We start from the raw sequence: 25,871 nt of genomic DNA, 5'->3' as shown, positions 1-25,871 counted from the left end.
AAGTGATCCATTGTCCATGGTGAAATGGACAAGGAATGGTGGGAAGGATGTAGTTAGAAGATGATTTACGGACTAAATGGGAATATTATTGCACGTTTATTGCATCGCAGTGATGTGGAGTGCAGAAAATTCAATAATAGCATTATTGAATCTCGGAACCAGCTCTCTAATGTTTGTTATTGTTTTCATAACTGTGCTTAATGTTAAATCTATGAAAAATGCAATAATAAATGAGTTTTGTGATATGTAGAAATTGGATGTTGCACCATAGGAATTTGCAGAGAAGCGTTGTTCAGATTCGAGATGAGGAAGGATCCCTAATACGTTCCATTTGTCATCCGGGCTGCAGAAAGGCCCCCAGATGCATGACTCTTTTGGGGTTAAGGGAAGAAAATAGGTTCCTGTTCAGGTGAAAGGGCCCCTGTGACCCATGCTGGGAAGAGAATAGTTCCCTGTTCAGGAGATGATGAAAAGGTCCCCATTAACCCTTGTATGTTACCTTTTGAGTTTGGGGAAGAGAATAGTTTCCTGTTCAGGAGATGATGAAAAGGTCCCCATTAACCCTTGTATGTTACCTTTTGAGTTTGGGGAAGAGAATAGTTTCCTGATCAGGAGATGAGGAAAAGGTCCCCATTAACCCTTGTATGTTACCTTTTGAGTTTGGGGAAGAGAATAGTTTCCTGATCAGGAGATGAGGAAAAGGCCCCCATTAACCCTTGTATGTTCCCTGTTGAGTTTGGGGAAGAGAATAGTTTCCTGATCAGGAGATGAGGAAAAGGCCCCCATTAACCCTTGTATGTTCCCTGTTTAGTTTGGGGAAGAGAACAGTTTCCTGATCAGGAGATGAGGAAAAGGCCCCCATTAACCCTTGTATGTTCCCTGTTTAGTTTGGGGAAGAGAATAGTTTCCTGTTCAGGAGGTACAGAAAATTATGGATAGAATGGCCACTTGGAGTAGATAGTTCTGTCACTAGACCTGTTTGAGTGTTTAGTTTTTGTATTGAGACTGACACTAAAAACCTCAGAGAGTTTTGCCAGACTTCAGTTGCAGAATGATATAAATTTCTTCTTTGAGTGGCATTTTAGAAGTTGGGAAGTGCAATATAGAACAAACTTTATGGATAACAACTTCTTTTTATTCGTGAGTGCGACGTTTCGATACAGATTCTTGTACCGTTGTCAAGCATAATGGGACATGAAGAGGGGGGAAGTGTATATATACTGGATGTGACAATGTGACAAAGAAAACAACATAATTAACATAATTGGGCTAGGCAGAAGGCTGATGAAGCCAGAGAGTAGACAAAGGACAGGCGTAGAAGCCAATGATGTACAAATGATAATGACATGTTTATACAGCAGTGAGTTTATACAGTGGATTGGGCTTGGTGGATGAGTGCATCATAAAGCGGATGGAATGAAGTATCCTTGGTCTCGGTTGATGGTGGGCTTTTGGCGTTTGATGTGGATGGCCGGTGAGCTTGCGTTTAGTGAAGTCTGTTTGTTTGTTAGAGAGAATGGTGATGTCAGACCACTCTATTTGATGATTGGGGCTTGCTTTGATGTGGTCGGAAATGGCTGATTTGCTGTCGGAATTGGTAACAGAGGTCTGATGTTCTTTCACTCGAGTGTTGATGGGTCGGGAAGTTTCGCCTATGTAGCTCTGCCCACAATCACAGTTTATTTTGTAGGTGACACATTTTGGGTTGTTCTTTATTGTGGTGGGTTTTCTTCCATTGGCATGGAGAATGTTGTTAAGGTTGGAGGACGCAGAGAAGGTGGTATCTATGCCAGCTTGATCTTTCAGGAGGCGGCTGATTAATGTGACGGTTTGCCAATATAGGGGATGGATATCTTGATGGGGCTAAATCTTGTTTGGGTCTTTTGGTAGGGGTGACAGGGTGGCAGCGATGGTTCTGTTGACTATTTGGGATGGAAAGTGGTTATGCTTCTACTGAAGACTTTCTTGAGGTGTTCGATTTCATCTTGTAGTTTAGTTGAGCAGATGTTCTTGGCCCTTCTGGTTAGTGTGGAGATGATGCGGTCTTAACTTTAGGTGGATGATTGGAGTTGTAGTGGATATACTGATCCATTATGGGTGGGTTTTCTGTATACAGTGGTCTGGAGTTGGTTGCTGGAGGTGCGGGACACAAGGGCGTCAAGGAAAGGTAGTTGCTGGTTCTGCTCGGTTTCCATGGTGAACTTGATGTAGGGGATGTTGGTTGTTGAGATGGGTGAGAAGCTGAGTGGGATCTTGCTGAGGTTGGAGGATGACGAAGGTGTCATCCACTTTGCGATACCAACATGTGGGTTTGAAGGGTGCAGTATCCAGTGCTTTATCTTCCAGGTCCGTCATGTAAATTTCGGTTAGGATGGGGGATAAGGGGGAGCCCATGGGAAGTCCATGAATTTGTTCATAGATCTCGTCCCCCCAGGTGAAGTAAGTGGAGTTGATGCAGGTTGAGGTGAGACTGATGATGGAGTCGGTTGAGAGGCTGGTGTTGAGGGGTTGTTGAAGTTTATCAATTCTGTGGCGTAAGGCTTAGAGCGCTTCTTCTCTTGGTACATTAGTACATTTGTACATCATTGGCTTCTACGCCTGTCCTTTGTCTACTCTCTGGCTTCATCAGCCTTCTGCCTAACCAATTATGTTAATTATGTTGTTTTCTTTGTCACATTGTCACATCCAGTATATATACACTTCCCCCCTCTTCATGTCCCATTATGCTTGACAACGGTACAAGAATCTGTATCGAAACGTCGCACTCACGAATAAAAAGAAGTTGTTATCCATAAAGTTTGTTCTATATTGATATAAATTTCATAAATAAGAAATAACATAAAATAAGTATTATTTCTTTCAATTCTTAAGTCATCATTGGCATTGCATTTTATTCATGACTTTCATATTGCAAACTACGCTTTATTCAGACAGTAACTCTGTGATAGGATCAGACTATGTCACCGTACATTGGACATTTAATGATGAAAGGATATCTGGAATCTTTCTCGAGTTTCATTCCAAACATTTGTGTTCTTGACATGAACAGCATCCAAACCTAATGTCTGAATACTGAGCAGAATGATGGACCCTGATGACACGAGATAGCAGCTCTTTAGGGAATTGTCTCAGTTGGAATAAAGTCGATTCAACTTATGGAATGGTAAGCCAGGGTTGCGAGGGAGCAGACGGACTCGGAGAGTATTTGGTGCGGGGGATGTGTGTAAGATAGCCATCTTGGCAACAACCTTCGTGATGGAGTAATGAGAGGGGCTGAAGTTTTATGTCTGCATCTATTGGGGGTTCAGAAGGGGAGAGACATGTGAGTGGTAATCTTTCAGATTTCTTGGTTGAGCACGAGGAGGCTAGCTTATTACTGATAGGCCTTTCGTGATTGCCTTCTGCTAGGTCTCCAAAGGGTAGGTCAGTTATTGTTTTTATCTGTCTTGATGGAAGCATGGTGAGTCAGTTGGTGAATTGATTGAGGGAATGAGCTACCATTTTGAAGTGGCAAGTATTTCATGATAGTCTTGTTGAGTACAAGGGATGGCAGATTAATTCTGGATATTTTTATTGGTAAGGTCAGGTTGAATAACTATCAATAATTCCTGAAACCAATGTTTTAACATTGTTCCGGAATTGTTTCAACGATATGCAATATCTGTCAGTGTTTAAAAGAGCTTAGGTTGTAGGGGTGTAATGTTACAGTGAATTACCTCCAGTAACAATGAGCATCAATATACCTGAGTACCTTGCTAACAAAAGGTTGCTTCAAACCAGAGATTGGTTAGTTTGTTTTGTTTTAAAGGTATTAACTTGCCCGGTTTAGTCCTGTATGTTGTGATAGGAAGTATTGTAGCTGACTTGAGCAGTTATTGTTATTGTTGTTGCATTTGTTGAGATTTCATTAATATATTTATTTTTTTTCAAAATTGATGCAAAATTGGAATAAGAGTTCATAGATCAGTGGGTATTGTATATATTCACATTTATGAATACATCTGTGAATTGTGACAGTTATTGATTTTGCATTCATATTATTTTTTTGAAATGAATACAAAATTAGAATATTGATTGAAAGATCAATGTGCATTGCATAGGTCAGTGTGCATTACATATTAACATGTATGAATACATCAGTGAATTCTGGCACAGTTAATGCTTTCGCATTTGTTGACAGATTTCATAAATATATTTTTTTTAATACAGAATTGGAATATGAATAGGTAGATGAGTACAGTGTGTGTTGTAGATGAACATGAATCAATACATCAGCGAATTCTGATCCGGCCATACATAGATGAATTAATACGATGTCAAATTTATATGCAATATGATTACCCCAGTCTTGTGCCAGTTGGTGCCAACTGTTAAATGGTAGAGGCTGAAAAGGGACAATGTTTCAATAGCTACCTTACAGGCTTTCAACAGAGAGAGATTGCGATTACGACACATTGACTATAACAAAGCTGGAATAGGAGGACCAGGAGCCTTGGAAGCCTTACGAAACCTCACCATAAACATAATGATAAGTGTCCATTTATATTGGGACTAGTTATGTTCAAGCAATTGCTCCTGGTGTCGCATTGTTATTACCCTGAAAATTAATCAGGTTGCACTCAATTTTCATTCTCAGCTCCTTGGGGAGAATACAGCCCAAGCTGCCTGTGAGGCATAAGGGAGTATCAGTCACGTTACCATGATCTCTACCAGGAACCCATTCAGCACAAATGTGAACATTGAATCTGGTGTGTTAGTTGAGAGTAATCTCATACAGAACGGCCCCTTGCATACAAACTGTGTAGTACAGTGTGTTACAAGGGGCGGTGGGGTAGTCTAGTGGTTAAAGCGTTTGCTTGTCATGCAGGAGACCCGGGTTCGATTGCCCACATGGGTAAAATGTGTGAAGCCCATTTCTGGTGTCCCCCGCCGTGATATTGCTGGAATATTGCTAAAAGTGGCGTAAAACCATACTCACTCACTCAGTGTGTTACAGGGTATGGGTGGCTCACTTGTCAAAATTGCTGCATTTTTCTGCTCAAAAATGTGTCCTTTTTGTAAGTCTGTAAGCTATGATTGTAGGTTTTGAATCCCAGTTCTTTCTGATTGTGATTTTAAATTTGTTAGCAATATATCCATGCACTTGAGGTTTGCTGAAGTGGAATAGAATTCAAAAGAACATTCATATGTAAAATGAACGATACAATCCTTCATTCACTGGTATGAAAATGTACATTCGAGTGAACTATCCCCATATTGTGTGTTTAGCTTCATCATGATGCATGGCCTCGGTTGGTTGGGAAACATCAAACATGAGCTGTAATGCATCTAAGTTCATCATAATGTTCTTGGAGGTTCAAAAGAAGACTGATCAGAAAAGTTACACAACACTATGATCAATGATAATGGAAAACAAGCTTGTTAAAGAGAACAAGTGACACCTTACAGTCATATGAGGCTGGAGTGCACCGTTATGTAAGTGATGATGTCTTGTCCTGTACTCAGGAACATACCAACCACATCAATCGTACATTGTCTACTGATAAGCTGGGATAGACAAACATGCTGCTATGATTATCATCAATGGAACTGGATGCCATTGTACTTTTGTACAAAGCAACCTTTGCACTACACCAGTCGTTAAGGTATGGGAGTTAAGATCACCTTAGCGTTAAGATCACCCGGTCTCACAGTGCATTTTCTGTAAAGCAGTTTAGTTATCCCTTCAAGGGACACTTTTGCTTTATTCATTTTCTCCTTTGTAAGTTATTCTGTTACAACTGTCATTGTATGAAAAACTTCCACTGCTGGCATGAAAACATATATATGTTTAAAAATACAATAACCAAAATTGGACACAATGCTAAAATAATTTCCTTGCCCAATATAAATACGGAAACGTCTCATTTTCAATATGAAGAGCAAGTAGTCACATTATCCTGCAAAATACTTTGTGACAATATCCTGTTTCTGAATGAGTATATTTTCCTTCTGAAATTACTGACGGCCTAAAAAGAGAATAAACAGATTTATTCCCGTAAGTTTCGACCTTCTCAACCAATATTTCAGAGTGAAAAACAGACACCAGATCACGCCTGCAATTGAAAAGCTGTATCTTATCTCTGATTCAGAGAAAGATCATAATTTGTTCATGTTGACAAGCCTTATTTGTCCCAACAAAAGAGTCCTGTATGTTTTTTGCATGGAGTGACATTTGTTCGTTCTGTCTCCATGTACTGTGTGAACATGTCAGTGTGTTCCAATAAATCTCGTGACAGCTCCACAAGAAACTCCCGATGTCCAAACACAACAACAAAACATGCTCATGTAAATCTTCTCTTGCCTTGTCTCCCTGATCTATGTCCACCTTACTCCTGGCAATGTTTGACAACCTGCTTCTTTGTTGTCAGGAGATGATATTATAGTGAAATAATACACATTCTCTGAAGACACTCTCACCAACACCTAAGCCTCTTGCTGAGGCATAAGCCGTAATAATCGCACATGATTTCTATTCATGAGATATGGGGAGATTAGTCAAATACCGTCAGGTGGGTCTGGATCGTGCTGTTGGTGTTAGATATGTGGATAGAACACATTCTGATTCTATCCCAAAGTCGCACCCTGCTTTTGACTGTAAGAAGTCGCCTAGACTCATCCTTAATCTCTGAATACATATAACGTTGATAGAAGTGAGAAATTCTATTTAAATTGAAAAGGAGGCCCAGTGAGATGGGAGTTTCAGAACCTGAGGAAAAACTAGACTTGCTTCATTTAGGTCTTTTGCATTGCCAAACATGCTGGGCGGGAGGGAAAATTATGTGGTTTGTGGACTAGGAACAGACTAGAGGTTGACCTGAGACTAGGGGTTGCTGCTCTACATGGCAGTGATTTGGTGATGGATGTCTGGGGGGATTGGCGTAATGCTAATCCTCAAATGCCATGTGTCATGTGATGCAGTTTATTTCTGGGATTGGATGAGCATGTGGATGGGAGATGGATTTATTAAAGGTGAAAATATTTTGTTGACCATTAATATATATGCATAAATCATAAACTCCATCAAGTAAAGAATGGGTTATAGTTGGTCTTCAGGAACCCATGCTTGTCATAAGAGGGCACTAACTGGATCAGGTGGTCATGCTGACTGACTTGGTTGACACATGTCATTGTATCCCAATTGATTGATGCTCATGATGTCAGTCACTAGATTGTCTGGTCATATGAAACACAATCTATACATGATACATGATATGATTTACATTATGATACAAAAACACTTAGTGTCCTGATAACCAGATAGAAAAAGAAGGAGAGATATCCCATCAAACCAACAGACTACTGTACATATGAGGATTTTTCATTGTAATGTATCATGTGATCTTTTCCACCTTTTCCCCTCTCAGTCACATTCCTATATCAGAATCTGGTCAAATATTCTTAAATATGTAAAGAAATTGAAAGCATGGACAGTTTTAGGGGCAATTCGAGTAGCATTCCGTCAGTAAGACTTGATAAGTCCTGTATGAGGAACACAGCATATGTTCTGACCACGTCACCTGATGAATATACTCTGAAACATTATACGGAAGTTGACATCCATGAATATCCCTCCTCTATGTGTGTCACTTCTAACCGTCATTCAAAGATTTAATACAAGTCTCTAATTGTCTCCAAAAGGATGGAAATCTCTCAAAAATAATGGTAGCTGTGTACACAGAGTTATATTGCAGCTGATTTATTTTATGATTATGTCTCTGCTAGGCGCCTCAGCGATACCACTCTGACACTAAATGACCCAAAAACCTTGTGGAACTTTGAACAGTATAGTTTGACATGCCAGGAATCAAGCCTCCTGATCAGATTATTCACAAACAGATTACTTTTACTTGTTTATCCTGAAACTCCACATATGGAGACATCTTGGAGCTGGTTACTTGACTAGTCACACATTGTCTCCAAGACAGCTCTTCCTGAAGAGACCCATGCATATCTGGGTTAGAATTGGTCTTCAGTAATCCATGCTTGACGTAAGAGGCGACTAATCGGATCGGGTGGTCAGGCTCTCTGACTTGGTTGACACATGTCATCGTATCCCAATTGAGTAGATTGATGCTCATGCTGTTGATCACTGGATTGTCTGGGCTAGACTTGATTATTTACAGACTGCTGCCATATAGCAGGAATATTGCTGAGTGGGGCATAAAACTAAAATCTTCCTGAAAAGGGGCGATGACCCGGGTTTGATTCCCCCCATAGGTACAATGTGTGAAGCCCATTTCTGGTGTCCCACGCCAAGATATTGCTGGAATATTTCTTGAAATGGTGTAAAAAGACTCACTCACTCCCTCACTTCCTGAAGGTAGCCTGTGGGAGGATGTTACTGTAAGAAATCTCAAAAACACACAAACCTACTAGGCTGTTATATGTGTAGGGCCGTACACTTTGAATGTGTGATATATTAGAAAATAATTATGGATTCCAATGTTACAAATCAATGCTAGCCTGCGCGACCAAGGCTCATGGCATTTTCAAGGGACTAGAGGAACTGAGATTGCCACTAACTCTACTGGTGAAAGGAAATTTTTGATGTGAGAGTAATAAGAGAAATTGAAATGTGAGTTCAAAAATGGAGCTATGGTGAATGGGTCAAGGAAACCTATTATAATGGAGGAGAATGGTTGTGATGATGGAATCATGTACCGTTAAAATCAAAGAGACATATGCATGGTTAAACTTATTCTCAGCACAAATACCAGCTTGTGAGGTTAAATAAACAAATTGCTGATGCAGCCACAGTGCATAGTCATTATGATTCCCCTGATATCTGGTCTACAAACTAACAGTAGAATCTCCCTATAGTGGCTCTACTTACTGCATTTGGGGCTTGTTGCATTATTGATATGACAGCCTCATGAGTACTACTTTTTCTTGTCCCAGGTTTGATTGTTGTCATTCTGTGTGACCTGTCATTGTCTGTCTTTTCATTCTCTGTCCTGTCTCACTTTGTGTCCTGCTATTTTTGTAAATATTCATTAATGATAAAGTAACTGTCACTGAAATGTCCATAAATCTTACCCTGGTCCCATCTGTATGGAACAGCTTCTGCTGTGTTGGGAGAACACCAAGCGGGACACCTGCTCTGTCAGATGCTACACAAGCAATGACGAGCTGTGTCATTACCCGCCTTACAGCTCACCTCATCAATAATTAACACAGCAGCGGAAATGCTCGGCCGTATATGTGTGAAGTGTCAATTTGATCCTGTCACCATCTTAAGGGCTTATCAGGAAGTGGGTGAAGTGTGGGCTGTAGCAAGGATCAGGAAGTGGGTGAAGTGTGGGCTGTAGCAAGGATCAGGAAGTGGGTGAAGTGTGGGCTGTAGCAAGGATCAGGAAGTGGGTGGAGGTGTGGGCTGTAACAGGGATCAGGAAGTGGTGGAGGTATGGGCTGCAACAAGGGTCACTCAGGAAGTGGGTGGAGGTGTGATCTGTAACAAGGGTCAGTCAGGAAGTGGTGGAGGTATGGGCTGCAACAAGGGTCACTCAGGAAGTGGGTGGAGGTGTGATCTGTAACAAGGGTCAGTCAGGAAGTGGGTGAGGTTTGGGCTGATCAGGAAGTGGGTGAAGTGGGCTCAGGATCAGGAAGTGGGTGGAGGTGTGGGCTGCAACAAGGGTGGAGGACTGTCCTGTAGCAGGATCAGGAAGTGGGTGGAGGTTTGGGCAAGGGTCAGCAGGCTGCCAGGGAAGTGGTGGAACAAGGGTCAGTCAGGAAGTGGGTGGAGGTTTGGGCTGAGGAGGCTGTAACAGGGTCAGTCAGGAAAGTTTGGGCTGCAACAAGGGTCAGTCAGGAAGTGGGTGGAGGTTTGGGCTGCAAAGTCAGGAAGTGGGTGGAGGTCAGGAAGTGGGTGGGCTGCAACAAGGGTCAAGGAAGTGGGTGGAGGTTTGGGCTGCAAACAAGGGTCAGTCAGGAAGTGGGTGGAGGTAGGCTGTCTGTAAGGGTCAGTCAGGAAGTGGGCGGAGGTTTGGGCTGCAACAAGGGTCAGTCAGGAAGTGGGTGGAGGTTTGGGCTGCAACAAGGGTCAGTCAGGAAGTGGGTGGAGGTTTGGGCTGCAACAAGGGTCAGTCAGGAAGTGGGTGGAGGTTTGGGCTGCAACAAGGGTCAGTCAGGAAGTGGGTGGAGGTATGTTCTGTAAGGGTCAGTCAGGAAGTGGTGGAGGTTTGGAGGTCAGGAAGTGGTGGGCTGTAACAAGGGTCAGTCAGGAAGTGGGTGGAGGTTTGGGCTGTAACAAGGGTCAGTCAGGAAGTGGGTGGAGGTTTGGGCTGCAACAAGGGTCAGTCAGGAAGTGGCCCTAGGTGGAGGTATGTTCTGTAAGGGTCAGTCAGGAAGTGGGTGGAGGTGAGAGCTATAGCAAGGGGCAGTTAGAATCCAATAATTGTAATACTCATTGTTCTCAAAGGCAGAATATTTTTTCAAGGCTCATGCATGTAACTCTAGAGTGGAGTGGCTAAAACATAATTAACACCAAGAACAGACTATTTTTAGAACATACAGTATGTTGGATGAATAATGTAATAATTTCAGTAATTTCAGGAACAGAAAATTTATAAATAGTAACAGGACCCCAGAGTATCAAATGGTTAGCCCTATTGTTGACTTGCTGATTGGCCTCTGGTCTTCTTGTAGATGAAGTGATCAAGTATTGCCACTTGTCTGTTTTCAGTCTATTCCAATTTTGGGGAAGATAGGTATTTTTAAAATCTTGATGCTTTAATTTAACTTTGCAATTGAAAGAGGAATTTAAAAAGTGTGCATGAATAATGGAAGAGCATTTGTCTGTCAATGATCATGAGGACACAATAATGAGTGCTGAGGGCTACAGTCCCAAGATGGCCACTCATCCATGGACTGTTAACACTGCAGGCATTGTGGCCACTCGATCCTCATTTGGGGTAATTTTGTATGGAGATGTTAAAACATGAATCTTTTGGGAACACTATTTTTGAATATATAGATACAAGGAGTATAATATTAAGCATTCAGACTCACTCTGCAAAGTTGTTTCCCTTTTCTGTGTCAGGATCTGCTAGATGCGAGATTCAATTCCAGTTTCACATTGATTATGAAACTTGTTTTTCAGTGTTTCATGTTTGTGTGGGTGGGTTCAACAAAAAGGTGAACTCCTACAACTTGTCTCTTTAATCTGTCACACAATGATATGGGTAAAGTACTGCTGAAAATATTATTAAACCAGATTGTTTCTCATGCATTGATGACTAATTTGGGAGAATATACCAGCTGTATGGATGTTAAATTTAAAAAGAATTGTTAACATTAGTTTGGATTCACAAAATGACAGTGTTCTCTTGTCAACTTACGTGATGTCAAACCTCTTGTGTCAATGTAAGTCATCTTTGTTCCAATATTGGTTCTTAACAACTGTTTTGATTCATAAAATCACAGCACACTTTTGTCAAATTTTGTTATGATGAACTTCTCTGTCAATATCAAGTTCTTGATTCCACAACTGTTTTGATTCACAAAATCACAGCACACTTTTGTCAAATTTCGTAATGATAAACCTCTCTGTCCAAATCATCTATCTTGATTCCACAACTGTTTTGGTTCACAAAATCACAGCACACTTTTGTTCAAATTTCGTAATGATGAACCTCTCTGTCCAAATCATCTATCTTGATCCCACAACTGTTTTGATTCACAAAATCACAGGGAACAATATTCAACCAGACATAGTCAGACCTCTCCGATGTCAGTCTGATAGGACTGCTTCTAAAACCAACGAAGGCTTCGTTTATAGCGTTACATTTGCACATGACATATGAACTATAGGAAGCTAGGTAGTGAAATCAAGCGAGCAGCTCCAATCACCCCAGGGAAACCCAAGCCGAACTCCCAATCCAACATCAAAGCCAATCTCAACACCAATAACAAAGCCATCAGCGAACCCGTTTGTATTTCTACCATGTATTTGTATACAATTACACGTTGCCTTTACATCTTTATATCAACACTTATTCTCCATAAATACCACAATACCCTCTCAATAGGTCATTTCCCTATCAGATTGTAATAATATTGAAGGTGTTGGAGAGTCTTGTGACTCAATGGCAATATAGGCCAGGTTCATTTGTTGATGGCTGAATAAAGCCAAGTTAAATGGCCACGACTTCGGTGATGGTATCGAAGGGTTCTACTGATCTTTAATCAGACTGCTACATGCATGGGTAATTCCTTTTGCGTGTTGGTTAGAACCCAGCCTAGAGGTCACAAGACCTTCCCTAGACACTACCATTGCCTGACCCTTTAAGTCAAGATGTTTGGAGTTGGCCTTGAGGAAGGTTAGGTTAATTATTGCTGTTGAGTCAGGAGATTCTTGGTGTAATTGTTTGACAAGGAAAATCAAATGTTATATCAATAATATGAATTTTCTGGAATATGTTTTGAAGGAGTGTGTATAATTAAAAATTGATATGAAAAATGCATAAGAATTAATGGCAGATTTTTTCTAGATTGATCTTTGAGTTTCCAAGAATATGTCTGGAGAGTTGGGTTTGGAAGCCATGGCTTATACTTTGAAATGGATGTTAGTATTTTGGTCTAAAATATTTAGTAAGATATTGAAGAAAACAAAACGTTTCTCATTGACTTGGTTTGGATCAACCTGTGGCATTTTGAAAATCGGCTGCTTTTGGAAAGAAAGTGGTTGAATACTTGAAACAGTATTGACATTGTTGATGTTTATGACTTTTCTCCCAACTCTTTATCAGTCTAAATTAATTTTTCTGTTACTGTGTTACCACCAAAGCACCTCACACTACATGCCAAACTTTAGCCTGTCTCAGTCTCTGAACCACATTATTTTCCCCACTGCCTTGCCCTCCCAGCAATGCTTAAGCTCTAAATGAAGCAAGTCTAGATTTTCCGTGAATCCCCCAACTCACTGGGGCTCCTTTTCAATTTAAATGAGTTTATTTGTTTCTATCAACATTATATACATTCAGGGACAAAGCGTTAGTGTAACCAAACTCCAACATAATTCCAACCTGATCAAATACCCACAATAACCAAAGCTATTGAATACTATCAGGGAACTTACTGTCTTTTATTTCAGCTTAATTATTTATGTCTCCATTTAAACCACTTAAAAGACATTTACTCAGTAACATACTCATTTTGAGAAAAATGTCACAAAGCTGTTTTACTTACAGTGAAAAGAATGATCTTTTGAAAGCTTTTGATAAGCTAATATTCGTTTGTCCCCAGACAGACACAAACATGTAGACCAACTACTGAAACCTATGCATAGCATAAGTGGATAGGATAACTACTAATAACTTCTTAATGTCGACATATGTTAATGTCCTGTTGCAAGCTAAAGGGAAGATGTAGATGATGTTCGTTTTCTTATCAATTAATTGGAGATAATCAGTTTGACTCCCTTGATAATAACAACAATTATATAGAATCCACCAAACTTATAGGGGAAATGAATATCAGGCATAGTGCTGTGTTTCAACAAGTTCATTTCTTAGTGATAATGATGTTGCAATGATAAGTCAGGTTTAATTGACACTGGAAAGTTTGTTTTCAACTGATTTCAGAGTCTTGATCCTGACGGTATTGATTAGAAATAAAATTAAGAGACATTGACTGGAAAACATATTCAAATTTAAGCCATAACTCACCTAACAAATGAGTTTATACATCTTTAACCATTGTATTCTACTTGGCTTTGTGTGTAGAAGACTCTGTCCAAGAGTCAAGTTTATAAAGTGGAACATTGGCAGTTTGAAATTGGCTCCCTAACATTCTACATGAAAAGAGGGAATTAGTTGTTACCCCCGTCGGGTTCTTGATGGAAATTGAAATAAAACCATCAAGTTCAACAGTGAACATGTGATATAGGAAAATGAGAATGAAATGGGGATGATGTGGCTTAAAGAAACTCACTGCGTTGCCATTTTTCTTTGTAATTACTCTCCTACACCAATTGTGGTGGTAAACAGCTCACCATTGTGTAGGTTGTGTTTGCAGAATCTTTGTGGATGGATGCCATCATGTCATTATATCCTGAAATCCAGGGGCGGTGGCTTGGCCTAGTGGTTAAAATGTTCGCTCATCATGCTGAAGACCTGGGTTTGATTCCCCACATGGGTACAATGTGTGAAGCCCATTTCTGGCACTATGTGTCAAGATGTGATTTTGCTTGACTATTGCTAAAAGCAGCTTAAAATTAAACTCATTCACTCTCTCCTGGTGCGGTGGGGTAGCCTAATAGTTAAGGTGTTGATTCTTCATGCCAAAGACCCGTGTTCGATTCCCCACATGGTTACAATGTTTGAAGCTCATTTCTGGTGTCCCCCGCCATGATATTACTGGCATGTTGCTAATAACACCGTTAAAACCATACTCACTCTCTCTTGAAATCTAATAGGATCAAAAACCCTTCAGCCTTCCATTTTCACTGGGTGGTCAAAGTTTACTTAGGGTTCTCCTGGTCTTTCTGTTCAATTGATGAATTACAATGGGCTCTAATTTCACTTTAATCCGACATTCAATGATAGTTGGAAAGATTTCAAAGCATGATTAAACTCGCGTTCTCTGTTCCGAGTTTGTTCATTACATGCCACCATGATAAAGCTGTAATAGTGCTTGTTATGGCATTAAACACCATTCACCAAATCCTGGTCAATGTTTTTGCGGTTGGATGATGAAAACCCCAAAATGCTTCTGTTACAATCATCATCCATCAATGACAATATGTGTAATCATTTGCTAATCAGATCTTTTTTCCGCAAAGATGGATGTAGTAATGTTATATTCATGTACATATTTTTTTAATGCCGATTTGTGAAATAGCATCCTTTCTAGAGATGTGGAAGCTGAAGCTGTAATGAAAGAATAAATATGTGATTATGTGTGATGTTATCAAGGTCATTATCAGTTCGTCCATTATTTGCTGCCGATAAACTGATCAAGGTTGTCCAAATTGATTCCACTGTGTTTTAGTTTTGACAGACACATTGTGTAACATATGTCATATTACAGAAACTTTCATTACGCACCCCATTACTCATCGATCATGTAATCTTTTTCATCTCGTTAATACAATGAAATGATAAACTACCAAATCGGAGATCGCACATGCACTAATGATTTCACCATTGCCCAATTGTGATTTTGTTATCTAGTTTATGATGAATAATTCATCCCAATATGTCTTTCTGTTGCTGCCTGTGTCCCCAATGACGTGTGAACTGATGAATGTTGTGGTCCGAGACTGGATGCTATTAATCAAAGAGTTTATTGCATAATTTACACTGCTGATGAACACTCATAGTACAGCATTGAACATAATTTGGCACAGGATGTATTATAGCCGATCAATATCGCTCACATAGAACAAGACAAAAGGTCCAATCCCACAGTAGGGCAATTGTGTGGGTTGAGTTGATGATGGAATACAATAGTTTGCCCTTGTATATAGATTTAGGTATAGAATAAAGCAGGATAGTTGAGTTATTTTCGAATTGGGGTTTCCAGTTTCTAATTTGTTGTACTTGTCCGACGGAATAAAACATATCAATAAATCATGATTATTTCTCTTTAAAAAGAAGGTTTCACTGTTTAAATTGAAGTCTACATTGTAAGGTTACAGGTGTCTATTTAGTTATTATATCATAAATACTGGTAGTTGGATGTTTTTGTATTTTTGAAAAAAAGGCATTGATTTTTCTTTTTTTTCAGTAATTTTATTTTTGAAAGATCTCCCCTCCCAGAAAACTGTTTGCTGCCTGCAGTCTGGTAACGGTGGTTAGCTTTTGAAACATGTCATGGTTATTGTTAAGTTTCTCTTGCTTCTGTAAAGCTGTAAAGCTGAGAAATACTGTTGATATCATTGGTTATAAAGTGATATAATTGTATAATGTCATGAAATATTTGGATAGCACAATCCAACATTTGATAATGTTTTCAAATATACATACAACATTGGTTAAAGTTCTTGAAAGGCATTTAGAAATTAGACAAACATGAATACATGACACTTTTTATGGGTAACTTCTTTTTATGCTTTATACATTGTCTCAGAGCTAATTCTTGCTCCTTCATCAGGAATCAACAAGAATTAGCCCTGAAACATTGTATAAAGATTAAAAGATTAAAAAGAAGTCATCCATTAAAAGTGTCATGTATTAACATTGGGTAATTTATCAGTCTGAATAGTTTTATCCAACATTGGATAATGTCATTAGTCTGAATAGTTTTATCCAACATTGGATAATGTCATTAGTCTGAATAGTTTTATCCAACATTAGATAATGTCATCAGTCTGAATAGTTTTATCCAACATTGGATAATGTCATTAGTCTGAATAGTTTTATCCAACATTGGATAATGTCATTAGTCTGAATAGTTTTATCCAACATTGGATAATGTCATTAGTCTGAATAGTTTTATCCAACATTGGATAATGTCATCAGTCTGAATAGTTTTATCCAACATTGGATAATGTCATCAGTCTAAATAGTTTTATCCAACATTGGATAATGTCATCAGTCTGAATAGTTTTATCCAACATTGGATAATGTCATCAGTCTAAATAGTTTTATCCAACATTGGATAATGTCATTAGTCTAAATAGTTTTATCCAACATTGGATAATGTCATTAGTCTGAATAGTTTTATCCAACATTGGATAATGTCATCTAAATAGTCTAAATAGTCTTTTATCCAACATTGGATAATGTCATTAGTCTAAATAGTTTTATCCAACATTGGATAATGTCATTAGTCTGAATAGTTTTATCCAACATTGGATAATGTCATTAGTCTAATAGTTTTATCCAACATTGGATAGTCTGAATAGTTTTATCCAACATTGGATAATGTCATCAGTCTAAATAGTTTATCCAACATTGGATTGATAAGTCTAGTCTAAATAGTTTTATCCAACATTGATAATGTAATCAACATTGGATAATGAATAGTTTTATCCAACATTGGATAATGTCATTAGTCTAAATAGTTTTATCCAACATTGGATAATGTCATCAGTCTAAATAGTTTTATCCAACATTGGATAATGTCATTAGTCTGAATAGTTTTATCCAACATTGGATAATGTCATCAGTCTAAATAGTTTTATCCAACATTGGATAATGTCATTAGTCTGAATAATCAACTGTTTGGATAGATTCATCCAGCAATGGGTCATTTAGAAATCAGCCAAAATATTTAGGTTTCCTGTTGAACGTTCATGCTGCTGTGGTGATTCTCTCTCATATTTTACTACTGGTTCAAATACAACTGACATCTCTTTTAAGGAAATCTGATTGTGCCACCAACATCTGTTGCTGTGTAAACTCCAGAACCTAATATACATTTGTGTTGTTCATAGTCACTGAACATTATGCAAATGAGAAGACTTATAGTAAGTTTCATCATTGAAACCACTATATATTAACCTGTTTGATAATGTTGATATATATATAGGAAGAGAGAGGGAGAGCAATCACAGCAGCTTATGGCAGTTTTCAAATGGTTAATTTCAGCGGTACCAAAATCAATAAGCTGTAATTCCGAACAAAATGGTAATGATAACGGTGCTCGCAGACCGGGAACAACGTGATGGTAATACCAGTAGAATCGGTGCCATTGACTTCCTCAGCATCTGAGAGTACAGGCATGAGTCATCTTCAAGAGCGCCAATGGTGGATCAGAAACTAATGCCAGACTAACCTTTACTACATAACGCTGGTCGTGTTGGTCACTCGTTTTACACAGTCCTAGCACATCAGCCGTATTTCTGACCATTAAGATTGGTAAAGATCTAGTGAGATGTGGATGGACCTGCATGCAAACTATGCCATTATACTGATTGGCCCTGAAATAGGTGCAGCTCCACAAAGGGTTGATCCTCAGAGACTGAGTCATGTTAATTGTTGCTGCCAGGGCTGGTAAAATGGCAGCACTCCTACCAAAAAGAGTTATGGCAGTATTTTCTTTAGCTTATCAAGGATGCTGCGAGGAATGATTAGATTCTATGTTTTAGATGCTAGTGAGCAAGTGAGGTGTTATACCATTTTGTTTTTCAGCTGAGTCATGTGACAGGGTTTAAATACTTTATGTTGGTATTTAGGCTAATGTTCTTTGATAATACTGGGTTATGTTTAATTATCTTTTCTGTATTAATGGGCACATTGTGACAAGATTTGACAAGCTAAGATACTTCCTGCAATATTGCAAGTACTATTCTTTGAAGAATAGATTGTCCAAATCCAGTCCTCTAAATGATAAACATTTTTAAGATCTATTCTTTATATGATAGGGCGGTGCGGTAGCCTAATGGTTAAAGCATTGGCTCGTCACGCCGAAGACCCGGGTTCGAATCCCCACATGGGTACAATGTGTGAAGCCCATTTCTGGTGTCCCCGCCATGATGTTGCTGGAATATTGCTAAAAGCTGCGTAAAACCAAACTCAGTCAGTCAGTCAGTCTTTATATGATAAGGAATGTTTGGGTAACCTTATGCTGAAAAGGTTCACTCATCACTTGGGTTCAGTGAAGTCCATTTCTGGTGTTTCCTGCCTTGCTATTGCTAGAATAGGGCTAAAAGCACCATAAAAATATATTTGCTCACTATTTAAGTGATAAGTGGTGCTACATTTTAGGAAAAATGTATATTCCAAGTTCTATGTTAAAAAAATAAATAGATATTCCATGTGTTACCAAGAAATATTCTACCAGTTATAAAATATGAAGAATGAGAACTATTTTTATGGATATACAACTTCTTTATTGATATTCCATGAAGGTATAAATATATCATGAGTTACCCTCACAGTGGTGCCACTTACCAGACATGGTATTCCTTACACTGACTATGGTCTACCATGGTTGTTACTTCTTAGCATGGTAGACCATGGTCTCATTTATCAAGTAGACCTGGGGTGGTGGGGTAGCCCAGTGGTTAAAGCATTCGCTCATCATGCCTAAGACCCGGGTTCGATTCGACGTGAGAACAATGTGTGAAGCCCATTTATGGTGTCCCCCGCCATAATATTGCTGGAATATTGCTAAAAACAGCGTAAAATTAAACTCACTCACTTCCTCAGTCTTAAACCATGGTAATTTCATGCTCATTTCAGCAAGGTAAATTACAAGGTAGGTTTTGTTTGTGCTATCCATAGAAGCATGATTTTTTGGGGCTAACGGTAAAACGATACATATTCCAAGCACTGTCGTATCATGAAAAAAACATAACATAACATAGAAAACTTGACCCATGCACAAGTAACCCATTTAAATGGCCTTACAACAGAGGATCTACGTAGTGTTGAATGGTTGATTAACTCCCAGTCTGTTTATCATATGGTAATCTCCATTATCAGGGATTTTAGCCGGATAGATTCCCAATCAGCTGAACATGCCCATGATTGTTTCACACGATTAATATACCTTTCCGTGTGGCTGGGTATATCAAAGCTATGTCAGTGACGTGAACATAAACATACGGTGGGTTGGAGAGGGGAAGGGATTACTTGATAATGCCTGGGACATGGTCTAGTTTAATCTCATCATTCGGTTCCTGCAGATTTGAGATTTACAAGGTATTAGCCGCATTCCCTTTGTTTGTAAGTCATGCGAGGCATATTGTGTGGTAGCAGTGGCTAAGATATTGTGATTGAGATATAACCTTTGTGGTTAAGATATATGGACTGAGATCGATGTGTTTGTTTCTGGCATTAATTGTCAAGATGTTTTGGTGATTGCTTACTGTGAATCATTTGGTAAATGTGAAAATTTACCAGTTAGACATCTATGAGATAGATAATTAACACTTTCATGAAGTGTCTGCACAACTATAGTCTTCCCCAAAAGTACGGGAACTTCATTTTTAATTTACAATTAAAAAATTGGGAGATATATCAGAGTCTATCAATGCTGATATGATAATAATGAATGTTTTGAGAGTGCATCATATAAAAAACATATTTTGAAAAAATATATTTTGTCAATACAGGCAATATGTAACATCTGCTAACATCACCAAACTTTTACTTCAAGACAAATGCAAGCTGGACAAAGCAGTGTTTGACTTTTTATTATTTGGATAATATCACCCTGTACAATATGAAAATCAAATACCAGATTACTATACACTTTATTATTGATCATGAGAAATGTCTTTAACAATTGTTTTCTGTCTGTATTTACCTGGACACTAGGTTACCAGGACATTACATACAGGTATTTACAGGTACCTGACTGCCAGGTAATTTCACTTGTTTGGAGGTGGAACAATCAATATGGCCGTGAGTCTAAATAATGGATCAGAGGGCTTGGTTCTCAGGCACTGCTGATGCTTTATTCTCATCATGTGCTGAGATTGACTGACATTTTGGTCGACAAACAACTGATATGTGTCAAGTATATGGACACCATTAGCTGACCGACACTTTGGAACTTATTATTTTAATTTTTAGGGGGGGGAGTTATGCTTTGAGTTACTTTAGGGGCATGCTTTGAGTTACATTAGGGTGCATGTTTTTAGTTACTTTAGGGGGCATGCTTTGAATATTTTAATTTAAACAAAGAATGAAAGATGTATTCATATCAGATTGGTATAATTCAATAAATAGTACATCTAATCTACATAGCTACAAATTGTTTAAGTATAGATTTGAAACTGAAGAGTATATCAATTCAATACAAATAAATAAATTTAGGAGTATTTTGGCAAACTTTCGTTGCGGCACACTCCCACTAGAAATAGAAATTGGTAGGATGAACGGTATCGAGTGAAAAAACAGACTGTGTAAATTATGTAAATCGGGAGATATAGAGGATGAATACCATTTTCTTTTGGGTTGCCGATCACTTTCACACATTAGAAAACAATATATCGTAGAAAACAATATATTGATGTGAGGACGATTTTTATAGATCAGTTTGTTTACCTAATGTCAAATAAAAATTAAAGCATGATTAGAAATGTTTCAATGTATTTACATCATGCAATGAATTTGAGAACTTCTATACTATTACCACACACATGAATCATTGTACCAATATATTACCACACACATGAATCATTGTACCAATATATTACCACACACATGAATCATTGTACCAATATATTACCACACACATGAATCATTGTACCAATATATTACCACACACATGAATCATTGTACCAATATATTACTACACACATGAATCATTGTACCAATATATTACTACACATATGAATCATTGTACCAATATATTACCACACACATGAATCATTGTACCAATATATTACTACACACATGAATCATTGTACCAATATATTACACACACATGAATCATTGTACCAATATATTACTACACACATGAATCATTGTACCAATATATTACTACACACATGAATCATTGTACCAATATATTACTACACATATGAATCATTGTACCAATATATTACTACACATATGAATATGCACATTTTACGCATGCGCACTATGCTATTATATTGTATATGCAATTTCTATGTCGTAATAGGCCGATGGCCTGAATATCAACTGAAATAAAGCAATTCAATTCAATGAATACTTTAAGGGGCATGCTTTGAGGTACGTGAATGACTATGCTTTGACTTACTTGAGAGGCCAAATTTTAGTTTGCTTGGTTCTTAGGTACCGTTATTTGAGAGACCATGTTTTGAGGTACTGGAGAGCCTGCATAATGCCCCATTAGCCCATGCTTGTTGTAATAACAGTTAATTAAATGAGGATTGGATGGCCACAATGGTGTATCCGACAGGTTGTCCTCGCTTTGTAATATTCAAGACAGCAGTGGTACGTGTGATTTGGGTTAATGTCACAAGAACGAGACCCTACCACTCACCCCAGTGCCTCACTTCCAGAAATACATCAAATTATCCAAGGGAATCTTTGATTACATAAACGATCCACTCTGTGTGCCTGAACTACTAGAACTAGTCAGACGAAATCATTCTCAATCAACTAAACTCTTTGAAGCCGCAGCTTAGATCTCCCTTCAAACAAATTTGATAGTTCGTGGCTGGTGATCCAAACAAATAACCTTGTTTGAAATAAACCTGGGATATTATTCAGAACCAAGTGTCGACAACTTAAAACATTGATCGAGGCATAATAGTCAAATTTATGGCTTTCATTGTCATCTTCTTCAGCATCAGTTCTGTCACGAAAGATCTGATCATTCGACAGGCTCAGCGAATAGTCCTCATTTGATCGGTTTTACCTTGCGATTCTTAGTAAATGTTAGTTTCTCGATTATGTAAATTAGTAGATGTGCGTGTGTTGACTGTTTGATGATGTACAGCATTGATCGATCTCCCATCCTGGCGTTACACATTGATTTATCCTCTTTTATTGCTGGAGACATTGATTTATGATTGAAAAACAGTCAAGTGTCACCTTTGATCTTAATGCTTTATATGCATTAATTTTGTACTCACTGTAAATGTGATTTAGTTGAAGCTAATAACTTTGTACTCTCTCTGTTTAAAATTTCATCATCTCGATGCTGTAACTTTTCACATTTAATTGAATTTTTAGTTGCAAGGAAGACGTGATTGCTGGGTGTTAGTGAGAATATTTTTCATCCTTATAATTAAAACATGATGGAGGTTATTTAACTTGCAACAATTTGATTTTTTAAACAAAAGTTTTCTAATCAATGGCTTCAAATATCGATTTTTGACATTTTTTAGGTTCGTGATGGGGCTGAATATGCAAATTTCTGTAGCATGTCCCATTATAATAACAATGTACCCATCACCTGTTTAGCAATTATGCTACTCAACATTTGGCAGGGATAGAGTGTGTTTTAATGTACTTGTCATGTAAGAGATACAAAATTAGGGAGTCTGTTATTTCAGGAGGCCATAGGCGGCAGTGGGTTAGCTTAGTGGTTAAAGCGTTCACTCATCACAAAGACCCGGGTTTGATTCCCCACATGGGTACAATGTGTGAAACCCATTTCTGGTGTCCCCAAGCCATAATATTGCTAAAAGTGGCGTAAAACTAAACTCACTCACTCACTCTGGTGCCATAGGATTAGATGCAAATATGCCACCAGCACCATACCTTTTGGATACTTCATTACGTTAACATTTTGGTTAACATATAATGAATGCCTTTGTCAATAGCTGAATAGGATTGTATTTCCTTGCTGTTATTGCCAGTCAGAATACTTTCATATCTATAAAAGATACTTTCATCTACATGTACATATATGTAAGTAATTAGTATGAAAGTATCATCTATGTAGATGTAAGTTTAATCTAAGGAGATGAAAATATCATCTACGTAGATGAAAGTATCATCAACATAGATGTAAATATCATCTACGTAGATGTAAGTATATTCTACAGTGATGCAAATATCTTTTACGTAGATGAAAGTATTATCTACATGGATGAAATATGTAGATGAAAGTTGGATCTACATAGATGAAAGTATTATCTAAATAGATGAAAGTATTATCTATGTGGATGTAAATATCTTCTACGTAGATGAAAGTATTATCTATGTGGATGTAAGTATCTGCTGTGCAGATGAAAGTATGATCTACGTAGATGAAAGTATTATCTACATAGATGAAAGTATCTTCTATGTAGATGTAAGTATCTTCTATGGAGATACTGGGCTATAGAAAGTTTACCCCAAATAGAGGATGAAAGTAGAAAGATTTGGAGTCCATGTCTCTTTAACTGATGACTTAGCAGATTCCGAACCTTTGTTCTAAACATCTAATAAATGTCTTCTTTACATTTTATATCCGAACTGGCAGAGGTGATAAAGACTCCGTATTACAATGTTCAAGTTGCTTAAAAAACTTAATACAAATGGTTTTGAGTGTGTGAGTGAGTGAGTTGAGTTTTACGCCGCAACTGGCAATATTCCAGCTATATGGCGGCAGTCTGTAAATAATCGAGTCTGGACCAGACAATCCAGCGATCAAGTGAGTGAGTGAGTTGGGTTTAGCACCACTTTTTACAATATTCCAGTTGTGCTCAGTGTGGGATCATAGCTTGAAGTGATGCAGGTCCCAGATATTTCCCACTGGTGAACCTGAGGAACATGGCTGCTGACAAACCTAAAGACATTATCGGGGCAAACAGGGATTTGAACCGACAATTATAGGTTCCTGGCAATCCCAAGGGATGCAACTCTGTAGTGATAGTGACACCCTTTTCTATTCAGAAATGGTTCTATTCTGCCACAAAAATCATGATAATTTGTTTTGCAGAAAAGATAAAGGGCATGTTACAACTTTCCACAGTCTTGTGAATGTCAAAATAATGTTCAAACTCCATGTAGCATCAGAGCAATATATTTGTCTGGATCGGAAATGATATACGACAGTTATGGTTTTAATGTTAAACTGATGACAAACAACACTCGCAAAGCCAGCAGACTGAAAGATACTAGATTCCTCATCAAAACTTGACCAACCCGAAAGCATCGAGCACGAAAAGTGAGCTGAAATAAACCCTTGACAGAGCCAGTACTACCTCGGCTATTCCTGGAGTTTTATATGGCAAACTTGACAATGAGTATCACTCTTATTTTCATTAGTAGTCTAGACCGAACTTAAACCGGGGATTATGTAGTCAATTTGATGGATATTGTCCACCATCATGGCGGACCTCATGCCTCTGGGCTCAACACAGGGCGGTGGTGATGTCATCTGTGTTTTTAATGTCATCATAAACTGATTATTTCTGCCGACCCTCAGTGTCTGGTTATGGCTCTGTGTTTTGTTTCAGTATAACATTGTCTGGGCAATAAGGGCGGGAGATCCTGTACGATTGTCTGACATCTTCGCCTTTATAGTCGGCTGCATTGCATTTGGTGTTGATATTGATGGCCTGGTTTTGTTGGAGGAAACTCCTTTGGCAGACGTGATGGAACTAGTTTGTCCACAGATCTCATTCCCAGGTGGACGTAATTTCTGGTGAAACTATGCTCTTGCCTACTTGGAGATATGTTCTGTGGATTATTTTTGTGGAATCAGAACTGACCAGATTGGCATTGATTTACAAGGTGCTTTATAACTTTTTTAGTTTTGATGGCCTCAAACATGTTCTTTTTACCCAGTGAAGGATGACAGCCATTGGGGTCAGCTTCTCTTATGGTTCGTTGGTTGGTTTGTTACTTAACGCCGCACTCAGCAATATTCCAAGCTATATGGTGGCAGTCTGTAAATAATCAAGTCTGGACCAGACAATCCAGTGATCAACAGCATGAGCATCGATCTACACAATTGGTATCTGATGACATGTGTCAACCAAGTCAGCGAGCCTGACCACCCGATCCTGTTAGTCGCCTCCTACGACAAACATGGGTTACTGAAGATCAATTCTAACCCACTCTTCTCTTATTGGTAGGACAAAGCATTCTATACTTCTCATATAGGTGGGTTATTGGATCTGTTGGTCAGTCTCTGTGATTAGGTTCATTGTACGTGCCATAGTACCCTGATGGCATGGATTGGTGCTCATAATATCAATCACAAGTTGGTCTTTTCCAGACAAAATTTTAAAAAGCTTAGTTCTTTGGGTTTTTTTGTCACTGCATTTCTTGGTCAACATTTTCTGAAGGAAACTGAATTGTAAGAATTCAGGAAACATTTTTTGTGTCTTCCATCCTAGCAAAATGAAAATCTGTAAAATGAACTGGATGACCCTATGACTCCTAAAAAATATCTGCTTAATTTGTGAAAACCATACAACAAAGACCAAAAGATGTAAGTGTGGCAAATGATTGATTACTGATTAAATCATGCATGCATTGTAACAGACTGAATATCAGATACTGTTC

The 25,871-nt window shown here is 38.4% G+C and overlaps 2 protein-coding genes across 4 annotated transcripts in view; one reads left to right on the top strand and one right to left on the bottom strand.

The window, feature by feature from the left end:
* LOC124269314 (GPI inositol-deacylase-like) overlaps positions 1–25,871 on the top strand; it is a 102,257-nt gene that overhangs the window by 55,471 nt on the left and 20,915 nt on the right.
* LOC124269346 overlaps positions 1–25,871 on the bottom strand; it is a 36,862-nt gene that overhangs the window by 7,491 nt on the left and 3,500 nt on the right. For 2 of the 3 annotated variants that reach the window (XR_006896493.1, XM_046704364.1), the window contains exon 1: positions 9,079–9,180. The exons of the other annotated variant lie outside the window; for it this stretch is intronic. The gene's annotated coding sequence lies outside the window, so the exon portion shown is untranslated. Of the gene's footprint in view, positions 1–9,078; positions 9,181–25,871 lie in introns of those variants that run through there. 3 annotated transcript variants of the gene reach the window in all.

Source organism: Haliotis rubra, unplaced genomic scaffold (assembly GCF_003918875.1).
Source record: "Haliotis rubra isolate DU_JTF1 unplaced genomic scaffold, ASM391887v1 Scf144, whole genome shotgun sequence".
In the NCBI taxonomy this organism is placed as follows: Eukaryota; Metazoa; Mollusca; class Gastropoda; order Lepetellida; family Haliotidae; genus Haliotis; species Haliotis rubra.
The sequence above is the reverse complement of the archived record's forward strand: the minus strand, read 5'-3'. Positions and strand labels throughout refer to the sequence as shown.